At 39.5% G+C, this 25,457-nt stretch overlaps 1 protein-coding gene and 1 long non-coding RNA gene across 3 annotated transcripts in view; one reads left to right on the top strand and one right to left on the bottom strand.

Moving 5' to 3' along the window:
- The window catches only part of casz1 (castor zinc finger 1), a 185,258-nt gene that overhangs the window by 39,870 nt on the left and 119,931 nt on the right, over positions 1–25,457 (top strand). The window lies entirely within an intron of this gene.
- On the bottom strand, positions 2,108–24,962 carry LOC148903889 (uncharacterized). 2 transcript variants are annotated; one of them, XR_016116653.1, is made up of 3 exons: positions 24,843–24,962; positions 4,437–4,517; positions 2,108–2,315 (listed from the first exon to the last, which is right to left on the bottom strand). It is a non-coding gene; the product is annotated as an uncharacterized LOC148903889 (long non-coding RNA). The 2 variants fall into 2 exon arrangements; XR_016116656.1 differs by lacking the exon at positions 24,843–24,962 and adding an exon at positions 7,268–7,293.

Below are 25,457 nucleotides of genomic sequence, written 5' to 3'. Positions count from 1 at the left end.
TCTTCATTCCGCACGCCATCACTTGACTGGAGGAAAGTACCAGCAAGCGGAATCGGCGGACGATTTAGAGTGAAATCGCAGGGAAACGTATCCATCTGGTGTATGAATAATTGAGTGGACTCAAGTTGGTTCCTGTTGCTGCGGTGTTTGTGCTCGCTTCGGTCTCCCTGCACAGCAGCCCGTAGCCCTCTCCTCCTCCCTCGTAGACTTGTCTCCCGAGGCTTGTTTGTGATGCTTAAAGGGAAGCTGGGCCACACGAGGAATCTCTTGGAAGAGATGCTGATTTTCTAACCCTGTTGTGCTTAATGTCTCGTTTCCCGTTTCCCAGTCCGACACGGTCCTCGTAGACAGTTTAATACCCAGTTAAGTTTCACTCCTATTTGTATATCGGCTGCAGGGAGGCCTTTTATGCCCACGTTGCCTGTGGATATATGGACTGAAATGACAATGAATACTGTGGATTTGAGTCGAATGAGCCACATGCATTGTGTGGATGGATTTTGTGGCTCCAAAGAGACGTTCATCATTGTTCTGTATCTAATCTCGATTGCTGTGACAAGAAGTGTAATATGACTGATGTGATGATGCACTCCTCAAACGCATATGCACACATACCTTGTAAGTGTGTGTGCATATGCCTACTCCCATGCACACACAAGGTATATGCGCATGGTACTAGGCAGATATGCTTCACACCCTGAGTATTTTGCGGGTGTTTTCGGAGTTTTAATGATAACGATGATGATGATGATGATGATGATAATAATAATAATAATTATACGTGAAGAAGGAGGAAGTGTAAACAGAGTGCTTAAAAGGCTTGTATTTGATATTGCATAACAAAGACCGTTGTTGAATGTTTTCTCGGTGCCTGTGTAGGGGTTTTCTCCGGGTATTTCTGTTTTCGACCATATTCCACAAAACATGTGTGGCAGGTTTATAGAATCCTCCCTTGGTGTGAGTGCTGATGAATGTCTCTGTGTGCCCTGCGATTGGCCGACAACTGGTTCAGGGTGCCGCCCAACTAGACGGGTGACCCTTGTCAGAATATTTCTTTCTTGTCACATCTCGTACAGTGTTTGGCTGACTATTTTGCTACTTTGGGGTCAGGATAGCCCACTCGTTTGCTATTCGAGAGAGAGAGAGAGAGGGGGGGGGCAGAGAGAAACCGAAACAAAGAGAGAGACAGACAGATAGATGGGGGGAAAACATAGCGAGAGAAAGAAAGAGAGAGAGAGAGAGAGAGAGAGAGAGAGAGAGAGAGAGAGAGAGAGAGAGAGAGAGAGAGAGAGAGAGAGAGAGAGAGGACTCCACATGTACAGTATAGTTGATCTGCTGCACTCAAACTAAAATTGGGCATAGGTGTTCTTGTGTCTCAGTATGGCAATGCTGCGAAAGAAGGCCATGGCACCGAAGAAGACGAGGAGGATGCCAAGATGAAGAGAGGCGACAGAGGAAGGGAGGAAGGCGGGAGGAGGTGGGGGAGGGGGAATGTGACAGGCCCTTGAAATCTCAACCTCGCTCTCCTGGCGCCCGCACTAATCAACCCCTGTAATTTATGCAGAAAATATGATTTATATTTAATTTCACTACACTTGCATTGTTAATTTGAGATGTAATTAACGCGTCGCCACGGCAACCAATTTCTCAATGCTGTAAATTATCTCTGCCTTTTTTCATCAAAATTCAGTTACTTTGGCTCCTGTGTGCAGTGTCGCGATGCAATTAGGTTACCGGGGTAACTCCCGAGTATTAATTTGCTTTTGTTATATTGGAAGCAAAAGTTTTATAACGTTAAGTGTGCTCTTCTCTTTTTGATGCACTTGTGTGTATTATTGGCAGAAATATCAAGCGGTTGGTAATTTAGCGCCCGCAAAGACGAGCTGACAACGGCGCTCCGTCAAATGATGGATTGACAAGAGTTTGCCACTACGCGAGTCGAGGTGTTGTCCTTTTGGGAAAGGGCACATTTGTCAAAGGGAATCTATATCAATGAGAAATGCGTTCATTGTCGGAATTTAAGGGAGCCTCGCCCTCTTTCCTCTCCATCAGTTTCTGTCTTGCACATACAAACATGCTACCACATATCACACACCACCTCCTTTTTTTTAATTCTCTCAACGGGAACTGTGTCAATATTTTAATCAGCTGTCTCTCATTTGGACTTCGGCAAAAGATCGGGCCACGTGTGTGTTGATGTTGCCTTCGCTTGGTGCACCTCGTATGGTTGGTTGTCCGTGGTGAGCCGCCCGAGCCTGCCATGCTATGGCCCACTTGGTGGAATCCATCTTGAATCTGTCCCCCTGTTGCTTCGCCTTTTGGAAAAAAAATCAGGTTATTTACTGTTAAGCACTGGTTAAAGGTATTATATTCCCAAGTTTTTTATTTTTTGTTACCTTTTTGCCTTTTTGGGAACATGTGTTCACAGTATTTATTTATTTATTCATTTAGTTTTCGCTTACCTATTTATTTATTCATTTGTTCATCTATCTATCTATCTATCTATCTATCTATCTATCTATCTATCTATCTATCTATCTATCTATCTATCTATCTATCTATCTATCTATCTATCTATCTATCTATCTATCTATCTATCTATCTATCTATCTATCCACTTATCTAACTGTTTGTCTGTCTGTCTGTCCGTCCGTCCGTCATTGGGTAGCTTGGTTTGCTCTTCAAATTTCCCCATTGTGGGACTATTAAAGGCTTTCAAATTCAAATTGTGTTTTGAATGTGTGGAAGAATCAGAGTAGAGATCTCCCAAGAACCTTTTTTCAACGAACGAATCAAAAAACAAATTATTTTGATCATCATATCACTTTGAAAGATACGGCGTGATATTGAGTAATCATAATGTGTGTCCTGGTTGTTCTTTCCAACTATTGAAATACAGAGACATTTGTAAATTTGATGTCTTATGGTAATTAACATTGTACGAACAGAACTTCATTGAAAACGGCCCGTTGTCATCTCCGCCATGTGGTGATACATTCATTTGAAATTAAATCTGCCAAGTTTCAAATATGGTCACTTGGGATATCATTTGCAACATCAATATTACTTTCACTAATCAATTACCATTTTCATCAGTTTTTTTCTCACTTCTGCTTTTATCATTATTACACAGAAACGACATCCCTGAATTTGATGACATTTTGTGGAGGTATACTGGGGGGGTTAAATTGCTGCATTGGATTTAATAAGGAGGTGTTGATTGACGTAATTGCATTCTGGCACTCAAACAAAATTGTTTGTTTTCCAGATCACATTGCTGCCCATCCAAATTTGGGAGTTAACGCATTTAACGGCACCGAAATAACTTCACACCCCGGCTGCTCGTCCACGTTCGTCCGTTCAACTTATCAGTTGCTTCAAGAAGAAAGTCACAAGTTTGAGTACGTGTGCCACAGTTACATTAGTGTGTGAGAAAAGGTCGTTGAGGAGGCTTTCATGAATATACACTTTAAAAACTCACTTGATTAAACTTGTGTATTTATTCGGGTCCAAAAGACTATTTGCTTTTGTCGCATTTATTCCCATTTTACAAGCGCAAAGGGGTCTTGCAAGACAAGTTACCAAGGAACGCAAAATTTTAATTAGTGTATTTTAATCATTCAGGCTTTTCAAGCTAATCCACAGACCCCTGAGAATTCCCAAGATGCAGCTCTGTGCTGCTTTACCATTTATTGTTGAGTCTATTATAATTACTGTTAGCAGGTGGGGGAAGGGAGACGTTTATTATGTTTTTCCATCTTTATTATAATTACTAGGGGAGGGGGAAAAATGAAAGGATGCTATTTCATTAAGTATAGAGATGATGCCATTTTCACCCTATTTTCTCCTCAGTGTTCTTCCTGCCTTTGTTCTAAAGCCCTATTGTACTGCCTTTCATTCAGCCGCTTTCATACGTTGCGCAGCTTTATGGGAGGGAAGAAAAAAAAAACGACAAAAAGAGAAATGTCTTATTAAGAAGAACGGAAAGTAAAGATGTTCTTAAAGAGTCTTAGTTTTCTGAAATAGACTCCAATGTTAAAACAGTGCTATGTGCGTGCAATGGTACTAAAAGACAAATAAATACTAATTCGGAGAGTTGGACTGGGATCAGAAGACGAATGCAAAACTTTTCTTTTACATTCCTCGCTCATGAAAGATAAGAGGACAAGTAAATCTTTAAGCCTGGAGCTTTTTAAGCTCTGCGGGGAATTTAGCATCTTCCAAAAATATTTCATGTTGGTTTAAATTTTATTTTGTCACAGCCTTTTACGATTAATTCCCAAAAGTGTATCCATCTAAAACAAACAAACAAACAAACAAACAAACAAACAAACAAACAAACAAATAAATAAATACAAGTATAAATGGGATTTTGATCCAAATATACTTTGGGCCAGACTGTGTGCGGCCCAAATTAAAGCAGAGGAACAACTCACATTGTTGACAAGTCTGCTCCAGCGACGGTGCACATTTCAAACTCCGAAGACAACGCCGTGTTCGTTTCCTTGGTTGAGTGTCTGAAAGTCAGACCAATGTCCCACTGAGCAAAATAGATGCATTCTTTTTAAGACCATTTTTGCGCTGTCGCTAGGAAATCAAAAGTGTGGATGTCACTAAATATTTTAACTCAGTCACTGCCAGATGATGTGCAAAAATGTGTCCACTCCAGGGCCAGGGTTTTTGTCATTTTCACTCAAATTGCAGGACCCACAGAATATTAAGTTTTACATACATAACATTAAATACAATGATAGAAACATTAGACTCTCTACTTTCATCAGAAAAAAAGAGTTAATTCCTAAGTTATATGGGGCTGGAGTCATCTGATCTTGAAATGGGGGCACCTGTACAAAATACAATACAATACATACATATTGATTTACATAGCACTTTAACAACACCTGAAGCTGTAACAAAGCGCTAACAGTTTATATAGGTGCTTGTAAAGGAAATTTATTATTATTATTATTATTATTATTATTATTATTATTATTATTATTATTATAATAATAAAACATTGCCAGAGGTCAGACCAGCCCTTTATCGGCACCACCGCAAGAAAAACGAAAACCCAAACAAATTCAGGAATGGCGCCCGAGGTCACACTTTTCAAAAAAAATTCGGGAATGACAGCGAATGAGTTAATAAATGTCAACAATTTTATTATTATTATTTTTTAAGAACCCATACATTATGGGTGTGAAACTCATTTTTTGCCACATTGTAGTGACGGTTTCCTCTCGAAGGTCGTTATGAATTTGGGGAAACGCTTAGAATGCTCAATCCCCTCCACATATTCTATAAAGAACTCACAACAAATGAATAAATAACTAGTTTTCAATTTTGAAGTAAAAAACAATGACTGTTATTGTGGTTTACATGGGACAATTTGAAATTTTGGTTTAGACTGTAGCAAGCATCATCACTTGACATGCTTGATTTGCTTTCACTGGCTGATTAAAGTGATGTAGGGGGGGGGGGGGGGGCAGATTTGGCCCTTGGCCCTTAACTTTGACACGTGTGCCTTAAACCTTAGAAAGACTGTTTGGGTAGAAGAGACATAAACACAGTGGTTAGCTTTTTGCAACTAAGCTTTTACTCTTGTTGGGGGCAGACTTTGCTGAGCGTGTTTTTTTCTTGCAAATGAACCTTTTCATGCATCCTGTAACCCGATAACATGATAAGCTGTCCATTGTAGTAATCGTTGTCCCTGAGAGGGTTAAATTCCAGATCGAACACGATTTTGGGGAGGCGTTATGTTGCCGTTAATGTGAAACAGTATTTAAGAGAAATTTAAAGCATGCTCCCAATTTTAACAATGCGATTTGTGGTAACTCAAGCAAGCTGGCTTTTTTGTTTAATTTGCTGAAAATTTATAGATCCGGAGATGAGAGGTTTTTACCCGCCAGCAACAATAACACTATTGATGCACCTTTCCAATTTTTTTTTCAAAAGAGAAAAACAGAACAATAAAATATGAATGAATAAAATATGGGGAGAAAATGCTGACAAAAATGTAAACACCTTCCCAACAAACAATAACAATAACCACCTGCCTTGAACTTTTGACAGATTTCGGTCTGAACAAATTCAAAAAGCCCCAGAAGGCAGTTTTGACTATTCTCAAATAAATGTATTTATAACCTCAAAATCTGACCAAGCCACAGGAATCTCTTTGTAAAATCTACTGATAACCAAGACCAAATGCTCGTGTAAAACAGTTATAAGATTGTGCAGATGTATGCTGATAATTTTTCAAAGGCTTCTTCGCACAATGAAGTTTGCTATTTTGACAACACCTTGAATATGTTGTGCTTGAAGCTTCATTTCGCTTGCACATTTGATGCAATGTCATCATTTGACATGGCGATGATAAATGTGGCAAATGATTCTGCAGCACGTTGTTTTCAAACAGTAGACTGGATACCGCTTGATTTTTTGTAATCAAACTGTCATAATTTTCAAAATATTGTTGATTTATTTTTGTCATGACAAATATTATGATGTACTTTTCTGGGGCGTGTGTTGAAGTGAAGGAAGGCAAGTAAAGGACTCATGATTCAAAGGGCATTAACCCATGTGGGTGTGATGAAGCCTAACCTAGCTGACTGGGGACCTTGAAATGGTCACCAGTCAGTCACAGGGCACGTTTTGAAATGATGATCCTCTCACATCCACATCATCACTGAGTGGGAGTCACCTGATTCCAACGCTGCCAGTATAGAAAATCAGCTGAGTGTACCACTCCACTGTCAGTGACTTCTCTTCTGATGAAATTTTCCCCAAAACAAAAACTTCTCATTCCCCCGAACCACCTCACATGCTCCTTTGTCCCTTTTTGTTGCTCAGAATGTGATCATCTGATCTTCTGAAAGTTTATTCTTCACTGTTACACCACATGTTTGTAGTTAGGCACAATGCCTCAATTTGCGATAATTTACCACCAGCGTTCAACCACTCTAAAAGCTCTGAAAAAGCTCCACTTGTGATATTCTTAAATTCTTCGTCCAAGACACTGCAATTGCTCAAACCTTTAGTGTGATTTACAGTCAAAAAGCAACATTTTCTAAGCATTGCAAGCCATTGTATGTTTATTCAGCAACCTTTGAGACCGAGATCAGACGCAGCCTCGAAATTATGGCTGATGAACTTGGAGGTCATGTTGAGGATTCCAGCTTATTTATGAAACGAGGAGAAAGACTCACATCTCACTCACATCGCCAACGGCATCACATCACTCACATCACTAACGGCAATTAAAACTTACCACAGAGACTCTTCCAGTAAGTCCAGTTTGGTGTTGTCACATTAATATGATTGGGAATTCTGTTCTGAATAGAAAAAAACCAATTGTTTTTTTCTGAAAAAGGCTTTACCACACATTACTCTTTGTTTCACAACACGAGTCCTCCAGATTCACAAATGGACACCAAACCGGAGCACAGCTGTTTATTATTTAAAGATAGCGATCTGGATGATCATAACTTTGAACATGTAAAAGTACAGTATTCAACTTCTTTCTCCCACACTTGTTTCAATCTTTTCTCACCATTACGGCTCCAAAAGTAACCAGACGAGTGAGGTGGCCCCCTTTGTGACAAATTAAAACAGCATAACAGGTACAGCTTTAGTATCACCTCCTTTTCAGTGAGATTCCCCACTCCACCATATTACATGGAAGCTGTTAGAGGGCCCCCAAAGGAACTCGGGAGTCTATTTTCCGATGATGTTGTCAGCCATGTGGTGTAGACCCCTGAGAGGCGAGAGTAATCATCATTTTCAACTCAAGAAAACGGCAGTTGAAAAGCTAGGCAGCTTCCATCCCTTCAGTCTGTTGCTGTCTTGTGTTTCTTCATTTTCTTTAATTTTTATGTAATTTTTTAAACAGCTTTGTTAAAAAAAAAAAAAAAATAACAATCAGGGTGTCCCTGCCTACTGCCCAAAGACGACTGGGATAGGCTGAAGTTATTTTTATTGTATTTTTTGGGGGAAATACTGACCTTAAAACAATAACAACTTGGTAGCAATGGTAGAAACCAGTGTTGTGGTTATGAATCATTAATAATAATAATAATAATAATAATAATAATAATAATAATAATAATAATAATAATAATAATAATACACTTAATTAATAGGCGCATTTCAAAACTCTCAAGGACTTTATTGTATCCACTTATGTTTGTGAAACTCTTACAATTGGCAGCCCTCATTTTATCCTAGATAAATCACAGAACAAAAAAAAGTTCAAAAGCCATTCAATAAATAAATAAACAACTTTCAAATGACGTTTGAACAGTTGTGCACACCCTCCTAACTGTCGACGCTGCTTTGTTCGAAACTGATCAATCACATCGTATTAAATGGAAGTAAACACATAAGCACGTGATTGTGCCGGTGAGGAACTCAAATCGGGTTCAGCTGTTGTCATTGGCTTTTGCATGCGTGCTGGCAGCAGGATCAATATATCAAAGTTGTGTTTCTTACACTGGAGGTTTGGCCTGAGCAGGTGGTAGGATTTATGAATGCAAAAAATATATATACAGTAAAGTCTCGTTATATCGATATCGGATATATCGATAGTCCCGGTTATATCGATACTATTTCTATGCACGCACGGAGAAAATTACATGCAAACAGGGTCGGATATATCGATAGTCGCGGTTATATCGATATTTTTTCGGACTCCCTTGAATATCGATATAACGAGACTTTACTGTATTTTAGATTTACTGAATTCACATTGGCCAAAATGTGTTAAAATAAGAGAACATTTTGAATTTTGATGAGCAAAAGAGCGGAAATAACTGAGGTGGAACCACTTTTTAATCATATACAATAAAGTCTCGTTATATCGATATTCAAGGGAGTCCGAAAAAATATCGATATAACCGGGACTATCGATATATCCGACCCTGTTTGCATGTAATTTTCTCCGTGCGTGCATAGAAATAGTATCGATATAACCGGGACTATCGATATATCCGATATCGATATAACGAGACTTTACTGTATGTTGTGACCGGTTGCGAATGTGTTTTGTTTTAGCTCCTTTATGTTGACAGGTTTCTTGCTATTATTTTGTCACCTTTTATTTTGTCATGTCGGATTGGGCATGGCATGACGAGGCTCAGTGACACGTCAAACTTGGAGAATGTCAAGCTTTCTTGCATATTTTCTGCATCCGGCCCTGCCCTCTGTTCTTAGTATTTTGGTGGTCTTCATAGAACACGGCTCTCAGTTATTAGTTTTCTTTTTGTTTTGTCTTTTCCAAGAAATACTAAAGTTTCACATTTCTGAGTCTTGTCTGCAACTGGTTCCCATTCTGCTTCTCATGATGATTTTTCTTAATTATCCCCCTCCTGTCAAGTGCTAAAACAAAATTGTCAAACCTGTTTCTAGAAAGACTGGTACAAAGAAAAAATGAATGGCAACAAAAGCCTCATAGGACACTATCAGAGCTGTAATTTATTTGCTCTGGAATAGCGAGTAAACATTTTGATTAATTGCAATATTTTTAATGCCTGAAAATGAATGTAGGTTATTGATATTTGTGTATGGAAGGGTTAATTAATTAAGATCTCGTGATGAAAGCAACTCATCAAATGCGGCTTGAGGCTTCTCACGACCAGCGTTAGCTAAAATATTTTAGCATGGTACACACATTTAGCATAATACGTACCTCGTTTTGAACTTCAATTTACAAACTGGAGTGATAAAATAGATCATAAGAGTAAGACTAAGAATAACAAAGCTATTAATAGTCCCACAATGGGAAAATGTATGTCACAATTACGCGTCTTTCCACATTATCGACATAATACAAAACTAAAATCCAGAATGACATTTTGTTTGCTTGTTGTTCAGTAAAATGGTCGGAGGTATTTCACAATGACAACAAAATATAAAGACCCCGTCTTGAATCTTTAATTTTCCAAAATCTGCTTTTGATTCATAAAATCTGATTAGCAGTTGTATCATAAATATTACATTTTCATAAATGAAACATAAATTGTCACAATTGGAGGACAGGATGAAGTTATTTTGTTTCTCCACCGCGACTGTGGTGAAATCAGCACAAGCAGCGGATCACAATGTCATTTCGAGGAAAAGATTGCAACCTGAACGCCCTCATTATAGTACACGTTTGTGAGGAGGCTTTGAACTCTGAGAACACACCTTCCTTTTGTGGAGGTGTGGAACAATTGCTTGCTCTGCACCTCCCTAATATAGCAGACTTTCCCGGCTTGTAAGAAAATTAGTCCATTTAATTTCTTTGAGTAATGAAAATGTCATGCACCATTTAATAAAACTGCAAGAAAAAAAGTTGCGAGTTTTACATTCTGAAGATAGAGAGGACCCCGTGGATTTGAAAGTTTGACAGTTGCCCTTTTTGATATTTTTATCTGAGTTTTGTTTTGTTTTTCTCCCCCCTCCCTGGGTGTGATTTCAAATTAATCCTTACAGCTCAGATGTAAATGTGAAATTGAAACTTGTTTGGTCTCCCTGTGACAAGCCAGAGCACCGCTGGCTGAGGCAACCGATATCTCTTTCCCCTTTAAACTGCAAATTATTTTACGTTTATGAGTTTGTCTCATCTTCAAGGTCAAAAATGTAATTTTTGCTCTTTCAAAGGGTTATAACCTTAAAAGAGAAGCACCATCTTTGCTGATTAATGAGAGACTCCTGCATTTGATGTTTCAGCTGTGACATTTTAAACTTTAAATATTTTATACGCATACCTGTGAAAAAAAAAATGAAGACGCGCATTCATGTGGAATAAACGGTATTGCAGAGAAGAAAGGCTAGGCTGGGTATCATTTTAATAGAACAGTTAGAGTGCAATGGTTTTTCTTGGTGATTTTTATTTGAGGTTTTTATGTGTGCGCAAGCTGATTTAAAGGCACACTAAATCACCGGGGATGGGGAGTGCTGGATTATGCATTTAATCAAGGAGTAGGCCTTGGGAGAATAGCTAGCCGAGTCACCGGGGCATCCGTGAGCCTTGGCTCGAACATGGGGGCCAACCTTCTTTGTTCTTTGCCATAATGGGCCATTTTCACATCATTTGGAGGGGGAATAAAATGGCAGAGGCTTTGCTTTTGTTCTAGCCATGTGCCCATGATAACCGGAAGAAAACACCTGCATCCACTTATAAGAAATGAGGAAATTAGCTAAAACAAAAAAAAAAATAAGAAATAAGATCTCTACGCCCTTGCACGGTCCACATTCGTTGAGGCTGTCAAATGGATGCACAATTTCTTTCAAAATAGCGTTAAACTTTTAATGCTCAGTAGCAGTTTTAGGGACGTTATTGTTCCAACAGGGTCAATTCTAATCAACGGCAGTAACTTTTTTATTCGTTTCCAAGGACCGACAAAAACACGCGGTAGGACTCAAGAAAACATAATTGCTAAACTAAACACCGGAAGAAATGATTACTATCTGATTCGTCTGTTTATGTTATTATTTGAATATTTTCTTTTTTCATCCCTACTTTTAACCCGTTTATGCACGTTTTACATATCTACTCCTACCTCTACTTAGGAAAGAATGAAATTTTCAAGTTATGAAACACCTCAACAGGAAAATATTGCCTCTTGTAATAAAACATGAAATGTAAAAAATACGCAGTGGGCTGTGACTCACTGCTCCTTGTTTGTTTCTATGCAGCAAGGGACAAGGGAGAAGTCTTTAAGCATGACTGTGAATGATTATGTGAACCATTGGCGGCGTATTTTCTTTGCTGAAATGTAATAATGAAATTGGACATGTTCCAGAATTGTAACAAATGAGCAAGAATTTGGTGTGTAATTTAAATATCCGATATATTCTGCAATTCTTTTGTACTTTTCTCCAGTGAAACTCACCATGCAAAGTGAAATCGACACAGTCCAACATTAATCTTATCTCAGCTTGCACAGTGCATTTAGCCATGAAATTGCAACAGTTTTAAAGGTGTATAAGTAAATAAGTAAATAAATCCATCCATCCATCCATTTTCACTGCCTATACTGAACAGGGTCATCGGGATTTGCCTATTCCAGCTGATTTAGGCAAACTACACTCTGAACTGGTCGACACTCAGTCGCATGGCACATATCAAGACAAACATTTGCTATCGCTTATTTGGGGTCACGGATACAGCAGTTTCAACAGGGAAGCCCGGATTTCCTTCTCCTTAACCACTTCTTCCAACTCTTCCGGAGGACTCCCAAGGTGTTCCTATGCCAGCTGGGAGAAATCATCCCTGGGGTCTCACCAGGGGGAACGTCTCGTCCAGGAGGAGTGAAGGAGTCGCAGCTCAACTTTGAGTCCCTCTTGGATGAACATACTCCTCATCCCATATGTCAGGGGAGCACGGACACCCGGAGTAGTAAACACAGCCACTTGTGCCTGGGATCTTGTTCTTTCTGTCACAACCGACAGCTCGATAACGTAGATGATGGTAGAAACATAGATCGGTCAGTAAATTGGGAGTTTTGCCTTTCAGCGTAGCTCCTTCTTCACTATGACAGACTAATACAGAGTATGCAGCACAGCAGACCGATCCGCCTGTTGATGTTTCGCTGCACCCTCTCCTCTCATGATTCAGACTTCAATGTACAGTACTTTAACTCCTTTACTTGAGGAGGGATCTCATCCTGAATATGAAAAGGGAACCTTTTCCGAATGAGGACCCTGGTCTCAGATTTGAAAGTGCTGATTTTCATCCCAACCGCTTTCAAACTTGGCTGCGAACTGTTCCAGTAAGAGTTGAAGATCACGGTGTGATGATGCCATTGATGCCACGTAATTTGCTAAAAGCATAAATGCTGGACTGATGCCACGAATGTGAACCCTCTCAATACCTTTGCTGTGCCTAGACGTTCTGGCCATAAATGTTTGGAGCAAAATATGTGACCAAGGGCACCTGCACCTCTATACTGTGAGACAGATTTGCTCACCAGACAATGTGTGTGTGTTTGTATGTGTGCGCACACACGCACACACACACACACACACACACACACACACACACACACACACACACACACACACACACACACACACACACACACACACACACACATATATATATATATATATATATATATATATATATATATATATATTTACACACACACACAATACATTACACATAATACTGCACATTGTACACCTATTAATCTCAGATGCTTAATATACATGAGTTGAGAGAAAAGGTTGTTAAGGTTTTTTTGGGTATGTTTAATAGTATAGTCCTGTTAGCCTGGGGCAAGTTATTGTCACTGTCTCCAAGATGTTCCCATTACCAACAGTTCTTTGAAAATTAATACGTGCGCTTAATGCTTGATGACTTGCTTTGCTGCTGGCCGGCAAAGCTTAATGTTTAATTTAAAAGTCATTGCGCGCTTTGTATGTCAGAGGCATGCAACTGTCTCAGGTCGTAATCAAGCTGGCAGCGCATGAATCAAGGATGAACTTTGAAAGCAAATGGAAGTTAATGGTAACACTTTCATATAAGAAGCCAAATACATTATTTTTTATATGGGGAAACGAACCACATGCCTGCATAATGTCCCTCTATCGGTTACGTTTGCTTTCTGAAAGCTTTTGGTGGCTTGCATAGACACCTAAATATACAGTCGGACGTTGCGCTGTGTCAACACATACAGTCCTTTGTGAATGACAGTACATTAGTTCAATGGTCGTGAATCAAATAAGACACTTTTGATCCAGGGTCCAACAGGTCAGAGAATCTTAGCTAAAACCTCACATGGTGGATCTCTCGTGTTCTCAGTCTTTCCATAGATCAACTATTGAGAGCAGCGATGGGCTTTCCACAAGAGCATAGTTTGTTTTCTCCTCCTATTTGCTCCTGTGGGGGATTAATGCTGCCAATCATTCTGACTGGCACCTCTCAAATCACACCCTTGCAGCAAAGTGGCTGATTTTGTCAGGGAGAGAATGGCGTTATCGGTACAACCTTGTTTGGAGACTCACGAAACCACTAAAGCCGCAAATCATGGGAGATCTGTTTACAATCTGCTCCGGCCATTGACTGCTAAACAGCCTGGGCAGATCCATTCTGGGCTTCTCGCAGCAGGAGTGGAGCAGAGCAATTACATCCTCAAACAGCAATCTGAGGCTTGGACGGCATGCAAACAGTAATGACGTACACACGCAAACACTGACAGATTCTGTCATAAGCAATATGTTTTCTCAAGACTCAGCGGAGTCTGGTTAAGCTTTATGTATGAATATGTCTGGCCTATCTAACGTTGCATGTGCTGCTCAAGGCAGTCATTTTGCTGACATGGAGGTGTCTAATTTTACTTTTCCTGATTCAAATGCGAAATCAGAAAGCCTCATCCTTATTCTCGGGTTTCATATAGATGATGGCTGGAACACACAAACGTCCCCTTTCAAAATATTGTCGTTCTCAACACTCAGTTGTTTGGCTTCATTGCAGAGTGGTCATCTTATGGATAGGCTTTGTAAATTGACATTAAAAATACTCCTTTCACATCATTAGAGCAGATATGTGGGAGCACTGTGATCCCCTGTCATATAGCTACAGTGTATACATTCAAAAGACGACAACGCAAACATTAGCTGCTATGAGATCAATCTTTTTTAATAATTATTTCGTTTTTTCAAGTATCTTTTTATCTATCTATCTATCTATCTATCTATCTATCTATCTATCTATCTATCTATCTATCTATCTATCTATCTATCTATCTATCTATCTATCTATCTATCTATCTATCTATCTATCTATCTATCTATCTATCTATCTATCTATCTATCTATCTATCTAAGATTGGAAGGCGGAAGTATATCCCGAAACATGTCAGGTATTTGAACACCTACAATACACTGTTTGTAAGTAAAGAATCTGTTTTAAATTAGATATCAAGTAGACAGGATGAACTTAATACAACGATGTGGACATTTTCATTGCGTGTTTTTTGATGTTTGGATATGTGTCATTTGGGAGGGCAGCATAGAAGTCAATGAGACTGTTGGGCTTTCAGACCATCACAGTTCTGTAACTCAGGTCCAACTTCTCCATGGTTTGGTACAGTTGGTCACAAATATCCTTTTGTTTGCGTTCTGTTGTGAGCAGGCGTGTTTGTATTGTTCAATCACGATTATAAACAACATACATTGATTACATTGATTAAAATAGTAACAGATAATGATCGAAAACTGACCTTTGACTTGTAAAATGAATTGTTATTTTTTTGGAGTCCAAATAGGAAAAAAATCTGATAGCACCTCTGGTATTGTTCAGGGGGGGCCGGGCCGGATATAGCCCGCGGGCCGTAGTTTAGTGACCAATGGTGTAAATGAACAGTTGAAAACAATTCAATAAACAACCTTTGGGCCACAAAAATGAATGTTCTCCGTTAGTGAAAATGTTCAAAAATGCCCTGTCACATTTATTATGATGCACAATTTCCTGTATCGAACACATGGTATTTTATTATGACTACAAGTTGTTTTGCTCACTTTGAATAGCAGGCCTTTATAATGCTTTCCACAAACAATCTTAACTTCCGGCTCTTCATGCGAATCCAAACTGCAAAATGGCGTACTGTACATTCTTTGGAATTCAAGCAGTTAGTCTTGTGAGTCTTTCAAAGCTAGGTTAAAAGCGATAAATATATCATAAGAAGATTAAAAGCATTAGAGGTGTTGTCAGTGGATCATTTTTTATTTTGCGCACTGCACTACCTGTCAGCATTTCTTTTTTATCTGTTGCTAGTTTGGACATATGGCCTTCTAATCCAAAGTGGCTGATTGTTATGTTTACAGCCCTGCAAGATTTTCTCATTTGGGGTGACACTAAATCATATCATTTCACCCAATGGTCTACAGAATGTCAAAGTGGCTAAGAGAGCTTGACTGTCTTTTCCTTCACCGATCTAACAGCTTACACCGATTCCTATACTTTAGTAATTATTTAGTTTATTCAATTTTTTCAGCATTCAACCTTGAAATATAGCATTTTCCAAGTAGTTGTTATTCATTATCAATTGCTGTGGTTTGATGTCCAGCGCGCTAAATCACGCTTAGGAAACAAATGAACTCTGTTTTCTCAACAATATGTCACTGTAGGTGTCCATTAGGGTTTACGGTTTTCTATAACGAATGGAGTGTTTGGAATTAAAGTTGAGGATGATGCAAGAGCATATTGCTTCATCCATGAAAGGATTTTAGTAGTTGAGTTACATTATTGATTTTATTTTACAATGATAAATATATCAGCGATTGAAGGTTTGTCATGTCAACGACAAATTGCATTAGTCTGCCTTTTGGTGGAGTTGTAATAATATGAGGAGGCTGAAAACCCATCAAATGTACGTCAGGCGAAACGTGGGTGTTACAACCGTGTAGGTCTTTTTAATGGTATTGTTTTAAAAGGCAGTAATCGAGAGAAAGCAGCCAGTGGACGGAGGAATGATATATGATATTGTATCTTTGTATGTATGTATGTTTATTCTATCCGTTTTTTTTCTATGCTTGTCTGTGACTATAAAGTGTCCTTGAGAGCTTTGAAAGGCGCTTGAAAAAAAACGTATTATTATTATTATTATTATTATTATTATTATTATTATTATTATTATTATTGGAAACAAATTGTGTGATGGAACATATTTATTTATTTATTTATTTATTTATTTATTTATTCATCATCATGTATCAATAACATAGTTGAGATTTTTTTTTCATTTAACATCAGCTGACCTGGACAGAAATACAGATTTTAAAAAAAGATTAAATCATGTTCCTTTACCTGCATTTTTGTTTCAGATTTGAAGGTGTTTATGAGATTCAGAGTGAATGATGATATGTGACAATTAGTCGCAGCAATTAGTGTTACCGTTAAGAAGCGTTTTTGTTTTCTCTCACCCATACAGAATGTCACAAATAAATCCTCACTTGCATTTGCATATTAATTGGATCTGAGACGTCAAGCATCTTTCATTAAGCAAAATGATCTGCATATTTGGAGACATAAAATAGTTTATTTCAGTGTGGGGAAAGAAGTCATTGAAAATGACCGCATACGAGATGTAAACTTTGGCTGATCCATTAAACCTTTTACCCCCTGGCAGTGGATGGAACACACAAAGCGACAGCAGGCTGATTAACAGTGTGATCTTTTAAACAAAGCCGCGCCAAAAGGAGCACGCTGAACTCTCTCTATTTCAAATGAGATATGTTCTTATGTATTATCAACACCCGTGAGGTTTTTTATGTAGATTACATGCTTTTTTTGTTTGTTTTGTAGTTGAGTGTTGATGATGATGCAAGCAGTGTGCACTCCATCAATAAGCTCACTTACGGATGGAATCGACAATGTCGGGCTGCCGCAACCTTGAAACTGTGTGAACGTAGCAACACGCAGACAAAAATTAGTCTTCCGTTGGAAACGGTCTTGATTGAATAAGTCATACTCGTATTTGAATCAGCAGTTTTTGTTTAGCTTCTTTTCGGATTAGGCCCACAAGGAACCCAACCCCGCGATTATCAAAATCCCTTGTGTCATCTGCACTTGTCTTTCAAAGTTACCCAGAATAGCTCCAACTCTGCCCCGCTAATCACCAACCTCCTAGGAAAGCCTTATTTGGACATATTGTCCTATTGTTTCACGACTGTATATGTCAAGTGATAAAGTTCCCCTGCTCTTGATGTGCTCCTTTCTTATAAAATATGTCAAATCCCGGAAAAATAAAATGCAGACAAGGAGGGCGGACGACATTGTTTGTTTGCTCCGTCAGGGGAGGAGAGGGGGGAATCTAAAGGGAAAAAAAGGACATTGGTTGGCGCGATGCGATTAGCCACCCAGGCTGCTAATGGAAAGAGGAAAGACTGCTGGGTGGACATAGTTAAGGGGCCGGACTTGTGAATAATTTGATTAGTTTGCTGGGGAATATATCTGGAGGATTATGTAAATGGAGGTGCCCCCTCGCAGAATTCTTTTGAACTCTTCACAACTCACATCTGCCGGGGTCGACAGCTAGACAGTACGGCCGCCTTCTTGTAGCCTGATTCCTTGGCGTTGGAAGAAGGTGCTTAAAGGTCATTTGGAGTACAAACAGACTTGTCCTGAAAGACATCTCTCCGTTCCGAAGAGCTTCAATTCATTTGGTGTTGATGCCCATGCAATTATCATTTTCTTTGAGTCAACAATAGCTGAGTGTAGGACAATTAATGTTGTATACTAATTAGCCAGACTGTGTGCGTGTTTGTCACCAGTCACCTCTTGCGAGTATATGTACACACTGGAATCTCTTGGATCTGTTTGCAATAAATTTGAGAATATCTCTGCCTCTCCCCCTGTTTCGTCTGTTTATGAGGACCCCCCTCCCACCCCTTTTCACACACACACACACACACACACACACACACACACACACACACACACACACACCCAATGCCTTATTTGGTGTATTTCTGGGTGGGGATATGTTTGTGTTGAGAACTATGGCAACCAAAGTCAAGGTGACCAAGAGCATGTTACACACAACAGATTACCCAAATGGAGGCTGGAGACAATGCAGTCAGCACCCCCAAAAAAATCCCTTTATCTGCAAACTGGTTGATGCGACTGTAGCGACCATCCCCGGGCTAGATTTATTGTTCGAGTAAGTAGAACCAGTTCACTCTTCACTACTTGAATGCAAACTGAGTGTGTATGCACCCATTGGCCACAATATTTGCGACACCTGAATGACCAAAAGAGTTTATGAGATTAGAGATAAGATATTATGCAGTATCTTCACAATTCAGTGCTAACAGTCATTGCATACATTTTAACTCATTCACTGCCAGATGATGTGCACAAATGTGTCCACTCCAGTGCCAGGGTTTTGTAATTTTCATTCAATTTGAAGGACCCACAGACTATTGAGTTTTAGGACTACATAAACCTATACTTCACTCTTGCCTTTCCTCTTCCTTTCCTCTTCCTTTCATAACTTTGATGCTGTGAAATGTAAATTTCTCCACTGCGAGACGAATAAACCAATCCAATCCCATAAACATTCTATTCAGCGTAAGAAACCTTAGACTCTTTTCTTTCATGAGAAAAAAAACAGTTAAGTCCTAAATTATATGGGTCTGGATTTATCTGAGCTTGAAATGGGGGCATCTGTCCAAAATACAATACAATACAATACATCAGATGTTTTTTGTATCCCGATTTCATTGAGTATTTCGTTCCACCAAGCTCAGGAAAAGAAAACATTTCAGCATCTGGTTAAAAATGTGGTCCGCTTATAGTAGTACATGTTCCGTTTAGCACAGTTGACTTGCACACGCATGTGCGCGGCGTCTGCAAATGAATGTCGGAGATGACGTGTATTCTGACTTTGCCACTGCGCGCTGCGGCGCCATCCCTCTCAAACGCATAATCGCTTTGGCCGACCACATTGTGGGATTTTCGTCTCGTTGCCCATCCCCCCCGAAAAAAAAGAAATGAAACAGGCTGATTTTTACGGGCTGGAAGTTTTTTTTTTTTTTTTTTTAAACTTCCTTCCATACGCCCCCCCCCTACATACTATGATAGGAAATACAAAGAAATGCCTGATGCGATGACGGGCTCACCGCGTGCTGCCGTTTCCTTTCTCCAAAGACTGATGACCTGACACACTGACATGAAAGAACCCTGACAAAAAAAACTCCCACTTCCCATTTTTGGCTTTAGTTTATTATTACTTTTATTTTTTTTTCAGACTCTGGAATATCTGCACCATTACTTCACCAACAGGAAGGAGGATAGAAGGGCATTCTGTAATTATGTTCAATGATACAGTTTTTTTTTTTTTACTTGCGCAATCAAGTTTTTGGAATCCTCTTTTGTGGTTGTCGCTCAATCGGAGGAGTCTGCTTTGCCTCAGCTTGTGACCACTTGTTGAAGGGGTTGCGAATGATTTAGGGAGGGCAGCTGGATAACAGAGATCACATTTATGTACTGCGAGGGTGATTTTTTTTGTTGTTGTTGCTGAGAGCGCCTCTCAGATCGCAGTTGCCCCTTTCGTGACTTTGCGGTGGATTTTTGAAATGTGTGAAATGAGTCTGACGAAAAGAAGGAACAGCTGAGAGGGTGAAGGTGTGGAGAGAATTTAGAAAAAAAAGATTGGGAGGAAAAAAAATGCAAAATGCTAGAGCTGTTCACATTTGGGGACACACATGGTTCACATAGACCAATGGAAGTGTCAAATTCCTAAATGATTATTTCGTCCTTCTGCTTTAGAAGGAATGGAAACGGAAGGCCGCCATTTTTGAGCCGTCCTCTGTGATGGACGACATATGCATAAGGCACTCAATATAATTGTGGGGTAGGCCTGAGGGCTATTCATTCAATATTCTGATCAAGTAGCCATTGACTTTTTGAGTTTTCATTATTTTCACCCCATCAGAAGGTTTTTCAAACATACCCTTCTTTATTGTACCCCGCATCATAAGGAAAACACGTTATGGAATCTGAGTGGTCAAGGATCCATCATTTAAAAAAAGTTACTCCCCTTGACCACCGTATTAAATATATCACTCAGTTGAAATCCTCTTGGGCCTTTGCAAATAACCAGGGAGTCTTTGAGAATACAGATTCGAACTCAAATACATGAACACAAGAGACTGCGATTCAGACAAAGGATCACAGGAAGTCATCCAGCGTGCCAATATGAAGAAACATTTTTCTTTTTTTTTTCATTCTCGACCAGAGAGAGAGGGTGTTTACAGAGGCTTGCTCAGGAACAGGAATACCCTGATGGTCTCATGCTGTTTTTACCTTTAGTCTTCTTTTCTTGGTTTCATAACACAGTGTTGTTTGACCTTCTACTTTGGAACAGTTTGTTTTAACCTCATTCGTATAAAATTCTGGAAAACAATGGGGCTAGGAATAGGAAGTCACATATCACCCGAACCAAAACAGATTTGGAGGGTTGTGAAAAAGACCAAAAACAAGGGGTGAAAAAACAACGTGCCCACTGTTTAAAAGAGACAACAAAAAGACAGGAGGAAAAAAACAATAAGAGCTCAGCTGAAGAGGGGAAGTAACAGTGGGTGAGTTAAAAGTGCATTTTTGCTTTTACAAATAAAACTGGGATGTTTAAAGCAACAAATTTAGAACCGAACCAAAACAACAACATAAAGGTTTTTGTTTGGGCTGTCAAACTTACTTTTGTCGTATTTCCCTTGTCGGGCCATTATGACTGAATTTTCTAAAACCATCCATCCATCCATCCATCCATCTTCTAATACACATATTTTTGTGGGTCGCAGGACCAATTCTAACAGTGTTCGGCAGTAGGCGGGGAGGCAAATCGGTTGTTAGCCAGTCTCAGGGCATACGAAGACAAACAATCATCCACACTCAAACTCACACGTAGGGCCAATTTTAGAGTGTTTCCTTAACCTGCCATGCATTTTTGGGAATGCGAGAGGACATCGAAGTACCCGGAGAAAACCCACGTGGAGTAAATCCACAGCACACAACGAATACGTAGTTTTGAAAAGTCAAAAATATTGACGTGGTGTAACAAAGGGTTTGGAAAGGTGAAAATTCTTGCAATTTGAAATTTTGGTTCAAACTTCAGCGAGCATCATGTAACTTACATGACCTGCTTGATGTGTTTTCGCGGACCACATATGATGATGAGGTGGACCAGATCTGGCCCAGGAGCCTTGGGTTTGACACCAGTGGTTTAGGAGGACTAGAAATGCCCTTTCACAGTCATCTGTCATCTCAAATGTTCGTGCTGACTTTATTGAAAATGAGGGTATTTGCAATGCAACATTTTGACATGATTGACACTATTCTTTACTCATTCGCTGCCATTTCCGAATTTATTCAGGAATTGAAAAGTGTAACATGGAGTGCCATTCTTGAATTTGTTCGGGTTTTGTTTTTTCTTGCGAGGGGTGGCAAAAAAGCGCTGCCCTTGGCCTCTGGAAATGTTTTTTTCCTTTTCCACAAGGGGCAGCATTTCCCTTTTTTCCATGTCCGTGCTTTGTTACAGCTTCACCTGTTGGTAAAGCGTATAAATCAATATGTATTGTTTGTATTTTATTTTATGCAGCCGCCCCCATTTCAAGCTCATACAACTCCGGACCCATATAACTTAGGATTTTTTTTTTCTGATGAAAGAAGATAGTCTAAGTCTTACGCTGAATTGAATGTTTATGTAGTACTAAAACTCAATATTCTGTGAGTCCTGCAATTTCAGTGGAAATGACAAAAACCTTGGCACTGGAGAGGACACATTTTTGCACATGGTCTGGCAGTGAATGAGTTAATTGATTGGAGACCCATTGTCCAAATAAATACATTTTTACATGATTATTTTGTCATAGTCTTTCCCATTAGGGTTCCCTGGACCGTATTTCCTCACATATTCAAGGATATGAATCGTTTCAAAATATGAAAACCCCATAAACGCTAGATCCAATCATCCTTTTTTCACTTTCTTTGATACAATGAAAATAAACCAACTCAAGGTCTAAAGTCTAACATTTCACCGACCGTGTGGTCGAGGATATGAATCATTTTGTGCTTTACTGTGTTTGTACTCGGCGGTTGGAGCGACCATTCACATTTTACTTCCATTGAGAGATCCTTTATCAGCCCAAAATAACCTTCTGGTTTGCCTCTCGTCAGAATTTCTAAAGAGGGACAAGAGTGAGCATTATCACACAAACTCAAAATAACCCCAGAAATCAGACACTACCTTTTTAGGTCATGAGTCCCCGAAGGGAAGTCCGTGAACAAAACTGTATTTACGGGCACAGGACAGCATAACCTAGAATGACTTGTTGGCAAGAGGATTCAACTTTAAAACAGTTCCTTACATGATTAAACTTTGTACATTTTTACCTGCAATATCCCGGATGAAAATAGATTATTACGTCGCAAAGTGAATCGAGAATATTCACACCGTGCGTTGAGTTTTTCACTTGCACGTTATTCACCCGATAGTTGTTCATTATGATACAGTAGATGAAAAGATCATAACTAGTTTAACAGGTGAGTTTTGATGCCTTTGTTTCGTTTTGTTTTTTTTTATCCACTTTATACACAGACAAAAAAGGTCTGCCTGTTCGACAACATGCCTGACTTGTATGCTTTGGACTGGATTTTGTCCTTGAAAAGGGCACGAAAAGTGACAAGTGTGTGGGTGTGTGCATGCTTCTGTTCGTACAACACTTTGAATGGGGGCTGCGTGGTGTTCAAGGCTGCGTTGCCTTGAAATACTCTGCAGTGAGATAAGGAATGTCGGCGCTGGATCACAAATGCCACTGTATGTTTTTCTTAAAAAAAGGGTGCTGTTAAATTTGCGAGAAAGGGGGCAAAGTTTTGCAATGTGAGAGCAGATTATCAGGAGACAAATATAGAAGCGACATACTGGGTATTAAGTCAGTTGCTCCTCTGAACAAGTGGCTCCTTCTCGATTGGTCTAACGCTGAGGTGTGACCGGGTTTTTTTTCATCTCAAGACTCCGTCAAGCAAGGGTACCAAACTCATTTTTCACTGTGGGCCACATTGTAGTTACACTTTCCTCTCAAGAGCCATTATGAGTGTGGGTAAGCCATTAGAATGTTTAATCCTCTCCACACATAGCATATAGAGTGCACAACAAATTAATGAATGATTAATGAATAATTTTCAAATTCGAGGTAAAAAATACTGACTGTTATTGTGGTTGACAAATTTTGGTTCAGACTTGAGCAACTATCATGGCACTTGACATGCTTGATTTGCTTTCGCGGGCTGAATAAAATGATGTGGCGGGACCGATTTGGTCCCCGGGCCTTAACTTGTGCTGTAAAACAAAAAGAAAATAGTTTTGTTAAGAACAATGCTCTAATAAGCCTTGGGTGTGTCTGTGCGGAACACAGCACCGCTCAACTAGAAACTGTCAGTCAATTTTTTCGGGGAGCTGAGGTACCTAAATTACTCAAGGATCCGTTTCAACCCTAAATATAACCTTCCTCATCACACTCATAGTTGCTTTACTTTAAAAAAAAAAAAAAAAAAAAAAAAACTACAGTGATATTTAACTACTACTGTAAAATGTAATGTGAAAGAATTACAGCTGTGAGAGGCATTCAGGGCAGAAAGTTTGTTACCCTTCTTCATATAAGAATAATGAAATATTATCTTAAAAGTTTGTTGTTGTTAAATTCTTATTAAATTGATGGCGCCCTACAAAGATAGCCGACTGGTTAGTGCATCGGGCTCACAGCACAGAGGCGCACAGTTCGTGTCCAGCTCTGGCCTTCCTGTCTGGAGTTTCTATGTTCTCTCCGTGCCTATGTGGGTTTTCTCTGGGTACTGTGGTTTTTTCCCACATTCAAAAAACATGCATGGCAGACTCATTGAACACTCCAAAATTTTCCCTGGGTGTAAGTGTGATTGTGGATGGTTGTTATTTGTCTCTTTGTGCCCTGCAATTGGTTGACAACCGGTTCAGGGTGTCCCTCGCCTGCAACCGAAAGATAGGCTCCGGTCCAGCACACCGCGTGACCTTTGGCAAGAGAAATACATCAGAAAAGTGTCACGTTCCGAGCGAGACCGAAGACAGCTAACTCGTCGGAACGTAGTGGAATGTTTGGGATCCCAAAGCAAGCGACAGAGACGCACGATCCTGCAGAATGTTCATTCTCAAACAAAAGGCGCTGGTCCGATAATCATGCGGACCGGCAATGTAATAAACGACAGAAGTATTACAACACAGCGAGTAGGAAGGTAGGGGGTGATCCGACCCGCCTACTACGCTTAAAAAGCAAATGGCACACAGGGAAGCAAAAGTTCACAATCCCAGAACATAATAAAAACTTACGGGACGTGGGGAAAACACCTCGGACCGGGTAAACTCACACACCGCAGAAAGAGTCCATGGTACGGTTGAGATGCGAGGTTAGTCAATCATCCGGCACTAGCGAGGTGACCGCAACCCGTATAAATGCCCCATGTCCGTGATTAGAGAATTGACAGGTGGTGGCGACAGGGAGAGGCAGCCCCGCCCCCAGCTGTCAATTCGCACGTGACAAAAATGGATGGGTGGATGAACATTAAGTTGTTGAAGTTTCATTCTATCAGTTGATCATGTAAAATTTGCGCAGATCTGATCACCTCGATCGATTTGCATATTATTGCAGCGATCAGCTGTAATGTCATAATATACTGATCGAGCAATTGTGTAATTGATCGGAAAATAAGTCATTATTGCAAACACAATTGTGTAACATTTCTCAGCATATATGGTCAAATTTTTATATATTTATTTTCTCATTTAAAACAGTTTCCATTTCTTAAATGTCTAACAGCATTTTGTGAAATAATTTCAATGGTTTGATTCTAATTATATATCAAACTGTTCTAAATGCATTTCAGTGGGGTTTATTATGAATGAATTTTGGCCATTTGTGGAACCCTGGCAACATCTTCTTGGCCG

This window comes from Hippocampus bargibanti, linkage group LG01, assembly GCF_051943395.1.
Source record: "Hippocampus bargibanti isolate YZ-2025 linkage group LG01, ASM5194339v1, whole genome shotgun sequence".
NCBI classification, from domain to species: Eukaryota; Metazoa; Chordata; class Actinopteri; order Syngnathiformes; family Syngnathidae; genus Hippocampus; species Hippocampus bargibanti.
This window is presented reverse-complemented; position numbering and strand designations above follow the sequence as displayed.